At 34.3% G+C, this 16229-nt stretch overlaps 1 long non-coding RNA gene across 8 annotated transcripts in view; it reads left to right on the plus strand.

The window, feature by feature from the left end:
• The window catches only part of LOC141585622 (uncharacterized), a 998130-nt gene that overhangs the window by 809325 nt on the left and 172576 nt on the right, over positions 1–16229 (plus strand). The window contains exon 9 of one of the 8 annotated variants that reach the window (XR_012519203.1): positions 1512–10524. The exons of the other annotated variants lie outside the window; for them this stretch is intronic. This is a non-coding gene — a long non-coding RNA (uncharacterized LOC141585622). Of the gene's footprint in view, positions 1–1511; positions 10525–16229 lie in introns of those variants that run through there. 8 annotated transcript variants of the gene reach the window in all.

Below are 16229 nucleotides of genomic sequence, written 5' to 3' on the forward strand. Positions count from 1 at the left end.
CCCAGGAGGACAATTTTGGCAGGGTTACTCAGAGCCTTTCAATGGTGTTGATAATGGTCTAATACATGATAGGCACGTTGATGTTCATTTTATTATTTTTTATAGTATATGCACATAGTACTATTATAATATGTGTTATAATGTGTGTTAAAACTCTTATAGGTAAAATGTATTTCACAATCTAAACATCTTTTTTTACAAAAGAAGAAAGAATACACAGAAATAGATGATATTTGAAATTTTAAAAAATCACTTGATAACCTATTGAAATTTTATAGGAAAAAGATATTGGTGTCTTGTCCTGTTGGAGACAGGAAAGAATTAATGACTAGAGAAATATGTAAGGTTTTTTAAAATTGACAGTGTTTGTTTGTTGTTTTAATATTGTGATTGAGGCTGTTATATGTAAGATTTTCAGTGCAGCAAAAGAAGTAGAACTGGAATATAAATTTCCTCACAAAGGCAATTTACTTCTATAGAAGGGTGCAGCTCACAGATGGAGCAATGGTGAGCACACACCTGGACAACGGAAGGGAAGGGAAGGGTATTTATTCCTGACGGGGGTCACCCCTACGGCTGTGTTGTTCCCCTATTAGCTAGGGTTAGACTGCACAGTCTAGTCTAATTCCAAAAGATTATTTTAAAGGAAGCAGAGGTATGAGCTGGAGTGGCGGGATGGGTAGTTTGACAGGAAGGACGGTTACGGGAAGGTCAGAGCAGGTAGCCAGGGGTGACCTAGGTCAAAGCAGGTGACTGGAGCAGGTGACCAGGGCAGGTGAATGGGATGAGTCAGAATGGAGCAGGGGACCAGGGAAACAGATGTGAACTACTGATTAGAACTGGTGGAAAAATGTTTACTGAAACTACAAGGAAGTTAAACTTTAAAATGGACAATTAAAGAGTAAGAGAGCTGAACATACTGACATACCAATTCTTTGAAGAGACACTTGAGTTTCACTATACTTAACAAGGATAGGTTTTAATAATAATTTCTAGTTTATTAGCTTGTCCAACTTAGTGGATTTCGAAAGCATTTGCAGGAATATAGAATAATGATTTTGGCTTAGGGAGACAATTTTTACTTATATGCCTCAGATAACTTGGACTAAATATATAATTAGCTCAGTAAATATTTGCCAAATAAATTAGATTAAGGTTTTGGAGCAGATATAATCTTACTCATCTACAATTAAAATTGATTTCTTAATTTTAGTAGCTTGAAGTACTTTTGTAGAGTCCATATGTTATAATTATTTGCACGTGTGTTCAAACAACTATGCAAATGTATTCTCATACTTGAAACTTGTGCAAGTTACTCATTTATTTCCTCTCATCTCCAAACCCATGCATTTTTGCTCTGCTTTTTGATACTGTAGACGAACCTTGTAAATATTTCTTCTTTGCAGCTGGAACAATGTTAAGCTTTGTTAGTAGATGGCACTGGAGAGACCCTGCAGGAGGAAGTGATTTATTTCTGGATCTAGTTTCCTTTATTCTTTCTCCTCCTGCAGGACTTGGCTGGTGTGCAAGACACTCACTGGCACTTAGCTGCAAATGACACTGGCACTCATCTGCAAATGAATTTCAATGGTTCCCAGAGAGTTGTTTCCTGGTGAGTTTTAGTGGTGCTCCTGAGTAGCTTTTCAGTGGCTCTCACCAACACACTACCAGCCAGTTTTCTGCCTTGTAGCCTTAGCTTACAGTACCTCCAGTAAAATTCTCTGCTATTCAGTGTGCAAAAACCACCTCCTGAAACAGGATTAAAATCTCATCCTTGGTTAGGGGGTGGGGTAGATCGTCCAAATGTGTTTATTTCTTTAGTACTCTCTCTTAGCCCTAGAAGTAGTGGCTGTTTCCTAAGTTCTCTATTCTTGAATTCTTTAGAGTTTCCTTTACCACTAGAGTTTTCATTACCCCAGAGTTTCCTTGACCCCTACTAGTCAGGAAATTAGTAGTTAATCTCTACTGCCATATAATAAATCTTTGTATTAAATTTTCCCCTTCAGTGTATTCAGTGGTTTCTATCTCCTAACTGGGTCCTGTTGGTTACTCAAATCAAATCTTTTTTTGTGATGGGTGGTCCTATAATTTCACAAGAACTACCTGACCTATCTCCACCTATGTATTCATTTCAATCCTAATCCTCTCCATTCAAAGGCTAACCTTAGAATTCTATTTAAATAGCATTTGGATTTTTTTTTTTTTTTTGCCATTAAGTAATTAGGTTTTTCACCTTTCACATATGACTATGACAATTTCCTCTGACTATTGGCAGCAGGTGAATTACCTCCAAAGAGTCTTTTGGAGAAACAGAATATCCAAATTTTCCATTATTATTATTTTTTAAAATTTGAAAGCATCACATTCTTTTTGAACAATAGAAAAAAATAAATAAATAAGGGTAAATAAAAAGACAACACCCAATACATTTAGACAAATGATGTATTTATGTGCCATACAGAATAAATGGCTTCAATAATCATAAGTGAATGCCCCTGAAATCACAATTTTTTTTTTTCAAATCAGAGTTTATTCTAGGAGATAAGTAAACTACTCATCATCATCTGACTTTGTTTTCCTTTGCCACTGTTTTTCTGCTCATCGAAAATGAAAGGCCCCTTTTCTTTCACCTAGATGATTAATGGCGAATGCTAATCAAGGCAGTTTTTCTGCATAGTTCACTGCAAGTGTGAGAAACATTGTCAGAAGCTAAATGAACCTTTTGGAGTTGACTGATTTCTCCCAATGTTTGTGATATTACCCAACATGTAAATGACAATATTTTTTTAAAAAGAAAAGTAGAAAACTTGCAACAGGTAGTTTCGGATTTCTGCTACACATTTGCAAGCCAGCTGAAACATGATCTAAACAAGTTACTTTTAGATTTTCCCTGATAAATTCTCTTGCATTTATAAGACATTACAAAATACATTATAAAGGAAATTAATTTTTTTTAAATTTTATTATAACTTCTCCACTTTCTGATTGGGCTAAATGTGAAGGTAACTATGTTCTATGTTAACCTACTTCTTTTCCAAAGTACAATTCAAACAACATAAGCTGTTTGTTGGCAAACATAAAATTTCACATATGTTAAATCAAATACATGCTACTGTAATTGTTAAACAGAGAATGAGATAAATGCTCCACTAAATTTTGTATGTATAATTTGAAAGGTTAAACATCATTTCAAAAAATTCCCAGAATATATGCTTATTGACTAATAAGTATGAATATATTATCTATAGTTTATATTTACATGCATATATGTTATTTGTGTTTATATCAACATATTCAGAAGCTCACACAAAGTTGTATGCTTATTTTTATTAAGGGTCACTAAAACAGTTTATAAAAGTCAAATCCATGGAATTCATGTATGTTAAACATTGGTATTGAAAGTAAATTAAAATCTAAGGATTGTGGTATATTGGAGTCCAATTTGTCTATGATGAACTATGAATATTTTTCGTTTGTTTTTTTTTTTAAATTAAAATAGCTCTCTCACTAGAGAAAAGGTAATCCCATGATAGTATAGAATTTGCATAGCCTTTAATATGTTAATATTATTTCTGATTATCCAAGGGTTAAGGGATTATATGTATAATTTTCCAAGCATATTATATCATAGAAAACATTTCTTCATAAGCCATTTTTTTAAAAGAAAATTCTAGAAGAAAGATAATGTAGCATAATGGTTGTAAGGGCAGAAAGATATGATACCTTTCCTTACTTATCACAAATGTCATGGCCAACACTCATATAACAAAAGACAGCTTAACAAGACAAACAATAATGTGTTTATTTAACCGAAATTTTATGTGACATAGGAGCCTTCAGAAAGGCTGTTTAGATTCTTCTTGGCCTCTCTGTGTAGCTTTCCTTTCCTCTGAATATAGGGTAGAACACTTATCACATGAAAGTCTTCAGGGCAGAAGGAAAAATTTTAGAGAGTGACTATGTTAGGTTTTATGTCTTGCTTTGGGAAGAAGAATTCTAGTTTCTGTGAACCTTGGGGAAGAGAAATTTTATCTTCTGTGACTTGTTTTGGGGCAAAAAAAAAGAGGCTGAGACAGAGGACGTGAGATGGTTAGAGAAACCTTGCTTCTGACACCCTTCTAGTCTCTAGTCAAAGTATTCAGCATACCAAGGTACTATGCTTGGGAGTATTGTGATCCATGCCATGACATAGTTAAAGAAGTGTTTTAGTGCAAGACATTTCTGTATTTGAGTATCTCACATAAAACGAGGGCTGAACATTTCCAAGCTGTAATTCTATCATCTATAAAATAGAATTAATTATATAAAGCACATAGAGTGGTCATCAAAATCAAGTGAGATACCATAAATAACCTGTTTTTGTATATTTCTTGTTGCAGAGGAGGCTCATGTATGTGTGGGTATGTGTATATATCTGTGTATCTGTGTCACAACAAACAGATAATAACAGATGTTTAAAAAGGTGGAATCCACATTACATGCAAAATCACTTGTTCTAACTCAGGAATTAGCATATCTGTTTGAATGGTATAATACTGAGAAGTAAAGGATCAAATTGTAGATACGGAAATGTTGTCTTAGGCTTTCTTCCCCTATTTCCTTCAGTTCTTATTTCATGCTAAATGACAGGGTATCCTTAAATAGGCTCAAATTATACCAATCATGTTCTGAATTTTAAATTACATGGCATGATAGAATACAATATATAGGTATTTCCAAGTGTTTGGTTTTATTTTTTTCTAGTTTAATGTATCTCTCTTATGATTAAATGACATCAAATGTTAAAATGTTATTAACTGGAAAATGGCAGATAATCAAAAGGAAATCTGTGGGAGTTGGCAGCATTCCTGAATATGAATAATAATGTTTGCTACTTACGAGACACCTGTCTTCTAAAAATTCAATTGCTTTAATAGTGTTATTCTACCATATCTCTTTGTAGCAAATAGGGGGCAATGTTACCTATTCATTTATTGAATTAGGCAATGGAAAAGGAGACCATTTTAGTGGCCTAAAATTTAAGAATGAGTGACACAAATAATATTAGAATTCAGGTATTTAAACTGACTCTCACTCTTTTGCTAGGTTAAATAGACCTTATTCATTAGAGTTAAACTTGAAATCTTTATTACTACCATCTAAAAAGGGCATGTTAACCCAACAGAGTATTATTATTTCAATGTCAAACATAATATTATGATAGCAGAACACACTTTGTTTTCTTCTTGCACCTTCAGATAATAGAAAGACAATAAAACACTTAGATAAAAATACCTCATGTTTATTTTTGGAAGACTAAATATAGCAGATAAAGGAAAGATTACCTCTTTTGTTGGTAAAAATAAATTAAGGGCAATGGTTATTTCAGAGGGAGCTGCTTGGAATCATTCTGGTGAAGTGGAAATCTCAGTAAGTTTGGAAATGGAAGAATATTCAGAGGTTTTTATGCTAAAGTGTGATATGTTGAATACAGACATTATTAGTGGGGTGCTGGTACATGTTTAACAACAGGCTCTCAGGAACATAAAAAGTAAGGATTTATAACATTTCTCAATTTTTGCATTACACATATTCCCATCATAGACAATTTCAAACTGCCAAAATGGAGTTACTGAACAAGGAATTGGAAAAAGATACTCAAATCGGTATGAGCTGACACCAGCATACCATTGGATGTTGTCTTTTCTGTCATATTTTGATTACCACTTATGGGGCGTGAGAACATACTTTGAAGATCTCCAACGACAAGGATAGTAATTAATGAAAGATCCCAGCAGCTGTGATCTGGAATCATCACATTTGCACAGAGGCCACACCTGCCAGGATGGTTCCCAGCCAATGTCAGGGATACTAACGCAGGTCCATTCCTGGAAGACTTGGTACTCTTTTCACAACAGGCTTTGGCTCAAGGACTTCCCAATGGATGACAGTCTGGGACGCTTCTATCTAACCCCTGTTTCCTCTCTCTCCCGCACAGGGTCAGACCTACATGGGATCTCCAAGCTTTTTGCATTTCCACTCACAGGTGTTTTCCCTAAAAACATGCTTACATGCTTAGTTTCATTGTATTGTATGCCTCTCAAAGGACTTGGATAACATTCCATCTAAGGAGTGTCATTATGCAGCAGAAAGTGTCACCTCATCCAAATGCACTTGGTTCACTTGAAAGCTACCTGTTGCTGCAAGAGAGACTTCCCACAGGCATCTATGGCCTCATACCACAAGTATTTCTTCTTCATTCAAGCAGGTTGGGCCTGCAGGAGAGAGAATAATTTCCAGGAATTACTCATTCAATGAAGGAGAAGTGGTGCATACATGTTTCAATTCTCTTGCTCTTCCATGAGACCATTCCAGAATTATGGTTTTCAAGGTCTTAAAGAACATTTCCAATGGCTCTGTGCAGTAAGTTGCCAATGAACACCCCCTGCTGCTTTTTGTTTGCAATCTTCCTTCCCCTATCTACATTCCCATATGAGGGCTTCTTAGAATCACCTTCCAAATAAACTACTTTACCCAAATCCATATCTTTGGTTCTGCATTTGGGTAAACCCAAAATAAGACATATCACCAAAATCAAGTGAGTTATATTTTAAATAGCTTTATTTATAGAACGATTAATAAATTACAATTCTATTGGAGTCAGAAAAAAAAGTAAATGAGAGAATCTAGCCAGGTATAAAAAACAGAGAGAGATGGACAACTGGTAAACTAAAGGAAGTGATAGCTCCTCATTCTGTGTCCATTTTTTATGCAGAAATGTGTACCTAGAAGCCAGGCATTCTGATTTTTACAGAGACACAATATATTAAAATGATATAAATGGGCAAAGTTATAAGATTTTTAGAAAGCTCTATGTACAACATGAATACATCTATCTCCTGCATACAGAAATGGACCTTGAGTTTGTGATCAGTGATTAGAGATTCTGGAAAAGTCTCCTAAGTGCATTTAACATGTACAAATGCAAGAATAAATACCACTCTTTTGATCTCATTAACTTTCAACAATAACTTCTTGATCTTCCCCTCTTCTGCTTTTTTATACTCATGAGAGAATTCCAGGGCTTATGACCTATAAAATGCAGTAAGAAAATAAGTGAGTCAACATGGCATCAAGTGCCTTGCACGGTCTATTTATGTGATGGAATCAAAAGACAACAGAGTTCTATTTTTCTATCTCAGTCGTAAAGCCTCTGATGCTTCAAGAAAAGAGACAAGTGTTGAGAAGTCTTCTTCCTAAATAAAATGTTGCTAAGATGAAAAGAAGCCCTTGAACCAAACTTTTTAAAGATATCTTGAAACACATCAAACTTTAGCTTGCTTTCAAATTGTATTGGCTATATCTGTTTTTCCTCTCACTTAAAAAAGCATGGTTTCCTTGCTATTTGTAAATTATAACCTGCCGTTTTCACTTCAAATCTTTCACACTACAAAGTTTTCTCCTCACGTTTTCTGCATCCACTATTCCCTTGTCATTCTTTTCTTAACCCCTGGGCATACTTTATAAGACTTAGCTTGAAAGTAATCACCTCTGTGAATTCTTCCTTTACTGAGGATCTAGGCAGAGTTAGGAGTGCCACATGTCCAAAAATACTTGCAAAAATCTCTTTGATAATACTCATATAATTATTATCTGTCTCATTGTCTATCTTGTTATATAGAAATTCTGTTAAGGACTGGACCATCTACTTTTAAGTTTTAAAGTCTAGCATAGAGGCTGTCATATAGTAAGTGATTAAGGCATATTTCTTAAATGAGTAAAAGTTCCTGTCTTAACCTCCATTTCTTCTTCAGATTTCCATCTTCTCTATTTTCTTTCACTCCCATGCCTGCAAAGCTAATGATGAAAGAAAGAAAACAGGTATTACAAGGCTTACTCCACTATACCCCATGGATACTGGCATTTTCCTCCTCTACACTTTCTTTGTGATGCCCTGAATAGAAGTAGAAGGGGAAGGATTATGGGGAGACAATAAGGACATAGATAATGGAGTCATTGATAAAGGCCATGTTGACAATTCTGAGAAATTTTCACTTATTCCTGAAAAAGTAGAGTTATTCTCAACACCGTACCTTATTTTGCCCTTGCAAATATCCTTAGAGATAATAAGGGAAAACATTACAATTCCTGTTTAGTGATGAGAATGCTGAGGAGTGACTGCATGGCCCAATGTGTTCTCCTCATCCTTTTCTACTCTTATATATTGCCACTGTCAATTTCTTCCAATTTAAAGGCCAGGGGATCTTTTTCTCCCCCCTCAATGCTCCTCTGACTGACAGCCTCCATGTCACCTTTTTGTTTCTTTACCTCTTTTTCTTTGCCATTGTGTCTATTAACCAGCTGCACTGCAAATCAAATCCAGTGACAACTTGGTAAGAATAAATGACCAACCTGCTAAGTAATGTCACATGGCTTCTTTTGTAAAAAGAATTCTAGGTTGTCTTGACATTCATCCATCAAGACTGGTTAGAGCTAATAAAATCAGGCCTCCCGCAGTACAGGTAGATAGGCTGGCTGACCCTGTATCTTGAATGATTCATGGTAATTTGTGGTTCCTTGTGATAATTAGAAGTCCCACAGAGGAAAAAACTAAAAGTGTTCTCCAAATGATGGATGCTGTCAGGAAACAGCCCTTATGTGCCTTTATTTCTTTGTGCCTCTCTAATCAAGTATCTGGAGTAGCTTGTTACAAAAGACAATGTGTGGTTTCAAAATGGCAAAGTGAGTAGAGGAGAGGAAGGCTAGCAAGAAACTAGAGATGCCTTGAGTTCTACATCTGCTGTCCGCTCTGCTTGTGACAGCATCCACCGGTGTCCACAAGCAGAGCTTAGGGCAAGACATATAACCTTTTAAGTATTCTGCTCTCCTTGCTGGATGGGGAAGAATAATAAAATCAGTAGAGGAATTTTTTTTGCTTCTGGGAAGATAGAGTAGACATATTTTTCCCTATTCTTCCTATGGGGTATAGCTAAAAATCCTAGATATTATATATAAGTTAAACATAAAAACACCCTGAAAGGGAAAAAGAAGAAAGTACGCTGGCTATAGATCTTGAGATTCAAAGATATCTATGTCACTACTCCCAGTGTTGGAAATTCTAGCAAGTGCAGTAAGACAGAAAAAGGAAATGAAAGGCACACACTTTAGAAAGAAAAAAGTAAAACTGTCCCTATTTGAAGATAACATGATGGTCTATGCAGAATATAACTAAGAATATACAAAAAAAAAAAATGTTCCTAGAAACAGTAAGTGAATTCAACAAGGCCGCAGAATGCAAGTTAAACTTTTAATGTCTGAAAAATCAACTGTTTCTCCATGTACTAGCAATAAACACATGAATGCAAAATTTTCTAAAGTGCTATTTACGGTCATTCAAAAGAAAATGAAATAGGTGTAAATCTAACAAAATAAGAAGGCTGAAATGACACAATGCTAATGAGGGAAATTTTAAAGTATTTTGATAAATAAAAAAGCATACTGTGTTCATGAACTGGAAAATAATACATAATAAGGATGTTAATTCATGCAAATTGATAATACAAATTTACATCAGTTCCTACCAAAATCCCAGCAAGAATTTTTATAAATATGAGTAAGCTCATTCTAAAATTTGTATGGGCAGTTCATCTAGCTAGAATAACTAAAACAAAGTTAAAAGAAAAATAAAATGGGAAATATTAGTTTTTCTGATTTCAAGATTTATTGTATAACTGACTGCAAAATTTACCGTATAGCAAGACTGCATGGAACAAAATAGAGGGCACAAAAATAGACATACAAACACGCTCTGCTGATTTCTGACAGTGTTACAAAAGAAATGGAATACATGAACAGCCACAGGTTAAAAAATGTAACATTTTTTATAAATTTGGGAATTCGAGTTTGGATAACTTAGAATTGTCTTCTGGATTCTTCATAACAATCAATAGTTGAACCTACAGGGATGGATTCTGCCCAGACGTAGAAACTGAGAGTGAACAGTATTTTTAAAATTCGTTTTTGAAGATGACAATGACCAGTAAATTGTAAATAGAACAAAATTTCATTTTTCTAAATTTAAAATAGGACTCTGGTTAAAATTAAGTGATTATATGGATGAATTATCCCTGAAGTACAGATATTTGTTTCATCATTATTAGGAATTATTGACATCAAAAAGGGAGTAAGAGAGATATATCCTAAAAAATACATTATGCATTTTTCCATTCCATTCTAGTAACTTTTCCTTATGAGAAACAGGGTCTTTGTCCTCCCCTTAAAGTCATGTAAACTTTTAAAAAATGGAACATAGAAAAGAGAGATTATTTGAAATCTTATTATTCTTGTTTTACCTTAGAGATATCCTCTAAGAATACAATGGGCCACAAATGTGAGCTTGTCATAATCTGTTTTGTGTTGATGTAACAGGATACCTGAGACTGAGTGATTTATAAGGGACAGAGATTTCTTTCTTATAGTTCAGGAGGCTGGAAGTCCAAGATCAATATGTATTTTAATAATATTATTTATTTTAATAATAAAATATCTCACTAGTGTTTATATATGGATTACATATTGAAATAATACTTTGAATAAGAATTATTTTCTTGTAATAAGTGTTTGACATCTGGTGTATATTATAAACCTTCAATGCATTCAGTCCAGAGTACCTTTATTTCACGTGTTCAGTAGCCACTAGTTAATGACTTTAATACTGAACAGAGCATCTTAGAGAATAAATAAATGGCAAAGGTTTTCTTTATTCAAAAGGACTTCATGAACTGATATTACAACAATATTTCTGTGATGTGCTCACAGCCATGTTTACACTGCCATATTAATCTTACATACTAAAATATACTATTTATTAGTAATATACGATTGCTTATTCAAGCTTAGTTTATGACTTCATCATATATTTATCTGTTTTTGTAACTAAAACTTGAATTTAACTGCATGGAAAATCAAGCACAAACTGCAACATTTTGCAGTAGTTCAACAGTCATAATCAGTAACATTCATCAAAAAGAAAAAGATATTCTCTTGAATATTTTTTGAGTCCTCCTTAAAAACATATAAAAGTAAGCAAGGTCTGTAACTGAAATAAGAATTTATGAATAATCATTCATTTCAGAAATAAAATGTTTAACTGCTTGCTAGAAGGAATTTCAGGGCAATAGAATAATGCATTTGAGGTCCTCTAACATCCAGAAAATGCAATCTTTTTGTCTATACCAATTAAACAAATTGGAAAAAATAACTCAATTTAGCATCTTTGACTAATAAATTGAAGATGTTTTCATTAAGGCATAGTTCATCAAGTGATGTGGAACCTGAGTCACTTCTAAATTATTGAGATTGTCTATAAAGTAGAAGACATACAAACAGGGTAGGGTAAGGATTAACAAAAGATAATGTATCATGTATATACAAAAATAATCATTTTTTAAAAAATAAAATTCTTGGGTTATGGCTTATCAACACTAATCACATTATTCAGTTCATTAGGTAACTAGCAAAAATTCACATGCATTTGAAGCCAAAGCTTTTCTGCAAGATGTGAGGGTGCAGCATATATGGCTGCTGGTAAGAAGAAACAGGCTGCTCCAGCATGAACATTCTTAGAGGACACTGTCTTTTTAAAGGCTACTTAAACCATTTTAGAGTAATCGCAGCAGATATGAATAAACATGAAATCATCGTGTAGAATTTAATTTAGTACTTTTGCTTCGAGTTAGTTGTTTTGGGTTTTGTACTATGTTTATTTATAGTTGGAAAGCTCTTTCTTAGGCATACAAACAGCATGAGACGATACTATTATATGGGATGATATTACTAAATGTTTGACTGCTTTATTTTAGATGTCAATAATCACACTCTATGTGTTGGATAATTAGAAAGTTAAAAGGATATAGGTTTTGCTGAAAACTTCAAGGTGCACTCAAAATTAAATATGTACAATATTTAATTTGTTACTAAGTACATCACTTTGAAAATGTTCTTCAAAAATATCCTGAAATCAATTATATGTTACCTAAGAAATCTTCGTTTTCTTCACCATGGACTCTTTCATGCAAAGCCTGGATTTAGACACAAAAAATACTGTAAAGCTCATTATCTATTTAATATAATTCAAAATTTTCAAATTCTTAAGCCTAAAATTTAAAAACTGGTTGAAAAACAGTGAGTGTTTGGCTTGAATATTTAGATTATTACTTTTTTTCCAGTTCGCATTTGACACAGACTCAAAGTCAAAGTAACCCAGATTATAGAAAATTTGGGACTTCGGGCTGCAGGAATTAAATACAGTGAATCTGAGTGACCAGTGTAGTAGTTTCCTATAAAGGAAGATATTACAATGTCAATATTATTGATCAATTGATTTCCCATCACATAAAATTATCATCTGTGTATTTGTGCTCCAAATGTATTGGACAAGTTTGAATACAATATAAAGATGAAAAGCAGTATCAGCTGTTTACATCTTTGCCCCATAACTTAGTTGCTGCACATGGCTTAGAGACCATATATGGCTTAGAGACCATATAACATACAGTAGTAAACCATGCAAAAAAGGAATCTAAAAAGTGTACACTAGAAAATAACTAAAGCCAAAGAATATAGATTATAGATTCTAAAACAGAGAAAATGATTGAGAATGTTCTATTATTATTATTATTACTATTAATTGGTTGGAACCAATTTTTTCCACACTCCTATGAATGTTGACACTTTGACTTCTTGATGTAAATTATGAATGCTCTTAATGACATCCAGAATAGTAAGTTCTTTCCAGAAGGTTTTACATTTACTTTGCCCAGGTCCATCAGAGGAATCACTACCTATGCAGCTATAGCCTTACAAAAGATCTTCCTGAAAAAATAAGGCTTGAAAGTTAAAATTACTTCTTGATCCATGGGCTACAGAATAGGTATGTATTAGTAGGCATGAAAACAACATTCATCTTCATGTTCATCAGAGCCTCATGTTCATCAGAGATTCATTCATTTCCATCAGAGCTCTTGAGATATCAAATGCATTGCCAGTAAGCAGTAATATGTTGAAAGGAATCATTTTTCTGAGCAGTGAGTCTCAATAGTGAGCTTAAAATGTTCAGCAAGCCATGCTGTAAACAGATATGCCATCATCCAGGGTTTGCTGAGCTATTTACAGAGCACTGCAGAGAAGATTTAGCATAATTCTTAAGGACACTAGGATTTTCAGAATGGTAAGTGAGCTTTAGCTTCAACTTAAAGTCACCAGCTGCATTAGCCCCTAACAAGAGAGTTAGCTTGTATTTTGAAGCATCAAAGCTAGGCATTGACGTCTCCTCTCTAGCTGTGAAAGTCCTAGATGACGTTTCCTTCCAGTAAAAATCTGTTTCATCTACATTGAAACTCTTTCATTTGGTGTAGTCACTTTCATCAATTATCTTAGCTAGATCTTCCAGATAACTTGTCGCTTCTACATTGGCACTCGCTGCTTTACCCTTAACTGTTATGTTACGGGGAAAACTTATTTTCTTGCATCTCATGAATCAATTTCTACTAGCTTTCAATTTTTTTTAATTTTTTTTTAATTTTTTTTTGCACTTTCCTCACCTCTTTTAAACCTTCGGAGAAATGAAGAGAGTTAGGTCCTTGCTCTGGATTAGGCTTTGTCTTAAGGGAATGTTGTGGTTGATTTGATCTTCTGTCCAGACCACTAAAACTTTCTCTAGATCAGCATTAAGACTATTTTGGTCTCTTATCATTTGTGTGCTCACTGAAGTAGTACTTTTAATTTCCTTCCAAAACTTTTATTTTGCATTCACAACTTAGCAAACTTGGGCAGAAGAGGCCTAGCTTTCTGCCTGTCTCAGTCTTCAACATGCCTTCCTCAGCTTAATCTTTTCTAACTTTTGATTTAAAGTGAAAAATATGTGATTATGTCCTCCAGTTGAACATTTAGAATCCATCATAAGTTATTAATTGGCCTAATTTCAGTATTGTGTCGCAGGAAATAGGGAGGTTCTAGGAAAGGAAGAGAGACAGAGAAGGGCTAGTAGGTAGAGGAATGAGAATATACACAACACTTATTAAGATCTCCATCCTATATGAAAGTGGTTTATGGCACCCCAAAACAATTACAATAGTAACATCAACAATCTCCAATCACAGATAACCATGAAAGATATAGTAATATTATTAAAAGTTTGAAATGTTGCTAGAACTACCAAAATACAACACAGAGACAGGAAATGAGCATATGCTACTGAAAAATGACACCAATAGTGTTGCCACCACAGATCTTCAATTAGTAAAAAGCACAGTACCACAGTATCTGAGAAATGCAATGATGTGAACACAATAATACAAGGTTGATGCACATATAAAAAAGCCTGTAAAGATTGTGCCAAATGTTAATTTTATTTTTTGACTTAGCATCACAGAAAACTAATAAGCAGCAGAATAATACTTACCCTTAGTATGTTTTATTCTCATTTTTTAAAAGAACAGTTTTTAAGAGACAGGCTATTGGCCTAAATTTATCATTGATTTCCTCTTTTGTTCCCTAGTCACTAGAACTATTAAATAGCTATTTTATGATAAATGTAATTACCATGATGCTACTCATCATCTGTAGTAGTAATACTTTACATTCTACAAATTGCATGTAAGTTATAATATCATGTATTCTGAGGATCTTTCAAAAAGACTCTCAAGAATTTTGAGGGACAGCATACTGCTATACAGCCTTAAGCATCCTGGAGTATATTCTGTCTTTGATTTAGATGAGAAGCATTAACCACAGTTAGATAGCAGTAATTATTCAGTGGCTGCTTATCTCTTTTATGGATAATCCAAGTCCTTTGCTTCTCCCGTCATTAATGTAAGGCTCATTAGTTCCTTTTCATAGAGTAGATGAGAAAAGAATGAGGAGACAGAGCTCAAAGTAGCCTTGGAGGTATTTTGATATAGGAGGAAAGCAAGATTGTTATCCAAGAGGAAGATCTGGGGACAGGATTAGTCAGTCACACATTAGAGGCATTTTAGGTAGTTATCTAATACGGTAAATCAAAGGGCACTTGAAGGAATATAATTCCAGTGATCCAATGTATTGGTTTTCTATTTCTGCCTTGGTAAGTTATCACCAACATATAACATAAACAATGTAAATATATTTTGCTGTAATTCTGCAAACTTGACCAAGGCTATTTGTTTAATTAGTGGCAGAGTTGGGACTAAAATCCAAGTTGTCACAGATATGGAAAGATCATTGAAGATAATCATCTGTTTTTAGCCTTTCCTGCGTCTGACACTGTAAATGGATTTAGTCATCTACACTGTCTCCATTCTCATGTCAGCCGATAAGTGAAAGGGTGGCATCCTAGGTCTGCCTGACCAATTACTTTGAAAAAAGTTCGAGAATACTTGAGGGATATAAATAAAGAATAAAATCTGGTGTTGTCCCAAATAAAAAGTAAAAAATTTTTTTAATCCATCATTGTATTAATTTGGGCTGTGCGTAAAATACACGCTATTTAAGCATCAGGGTATTTTGCTAATTTTTTTCCTCATAAATAACATCATTTTGGAACAAAGTCTTTGCGTGCTGTTTCTCATGTTTCTCTCTAAAGCTCCCTGGCAAGGCATGTGCTAACAGCCTGGCTCCGCTGAGCATCTGGCTGGCACTAAGGCAATCCAGAGAGAGACAGAAGGACCTGCTCTTCATCATCTTTTCAGAAGGATTTAAACTCCATGGAGCTTGGCAGGAAGTCCTATCTTTGCTTCATCATTCTCTTACATTGGCATTCCTTTTGAAAACCTATTTATTGAGGTTTCTGAAATGCCTTCTCTCACACTAAGTATGGTCACTTGGCCATAAGTTAATCAAAAGAACCTGTGAAACGTGTGGAGTCAAATGTATGACATGCCCTAGAATTGAGGCGAGGAGGGAAAGTGAGATGAGACAGATGTAAGAGCTACAGCTTATGCGCTGCATTTGTAGATGTCAGCAATGTTGAAATATGAATCTTAAAGCAAATGCAGATCAGCCAAGGCTTGGAATAGAAATAACACTCTGTTTCCTGGGATGATTCATTCAAAGTGGCTGTTTGTTGCATACATAGTTTCAAGATCACGTGCCCATTTGCTTCTATGATTGTTCATACATAAATATATTTTACTGGCCCTAAAATTAACCTGACATTCCCTCAGAAAAGGAGGGGCAAGTCCACTCAAAAGCATGCAATGTTAAGATTTAAATAT

Source organism: Saimiri boliviensis, chromosome 9 (genome assembly GCF_048565385.1).
Source record: "Saimiri boliviensis isolate mSaiBol1 chromosome 9, mSaiBol1.pri, whole genome shotgun sequence".
Taxonomy (NCBI): domain Eukaryota; kingdom Metazoa; phylum Chordata; class Mammalia; order Primates; family Cebidae; genus Saimiri; species Saimiri boliviensis.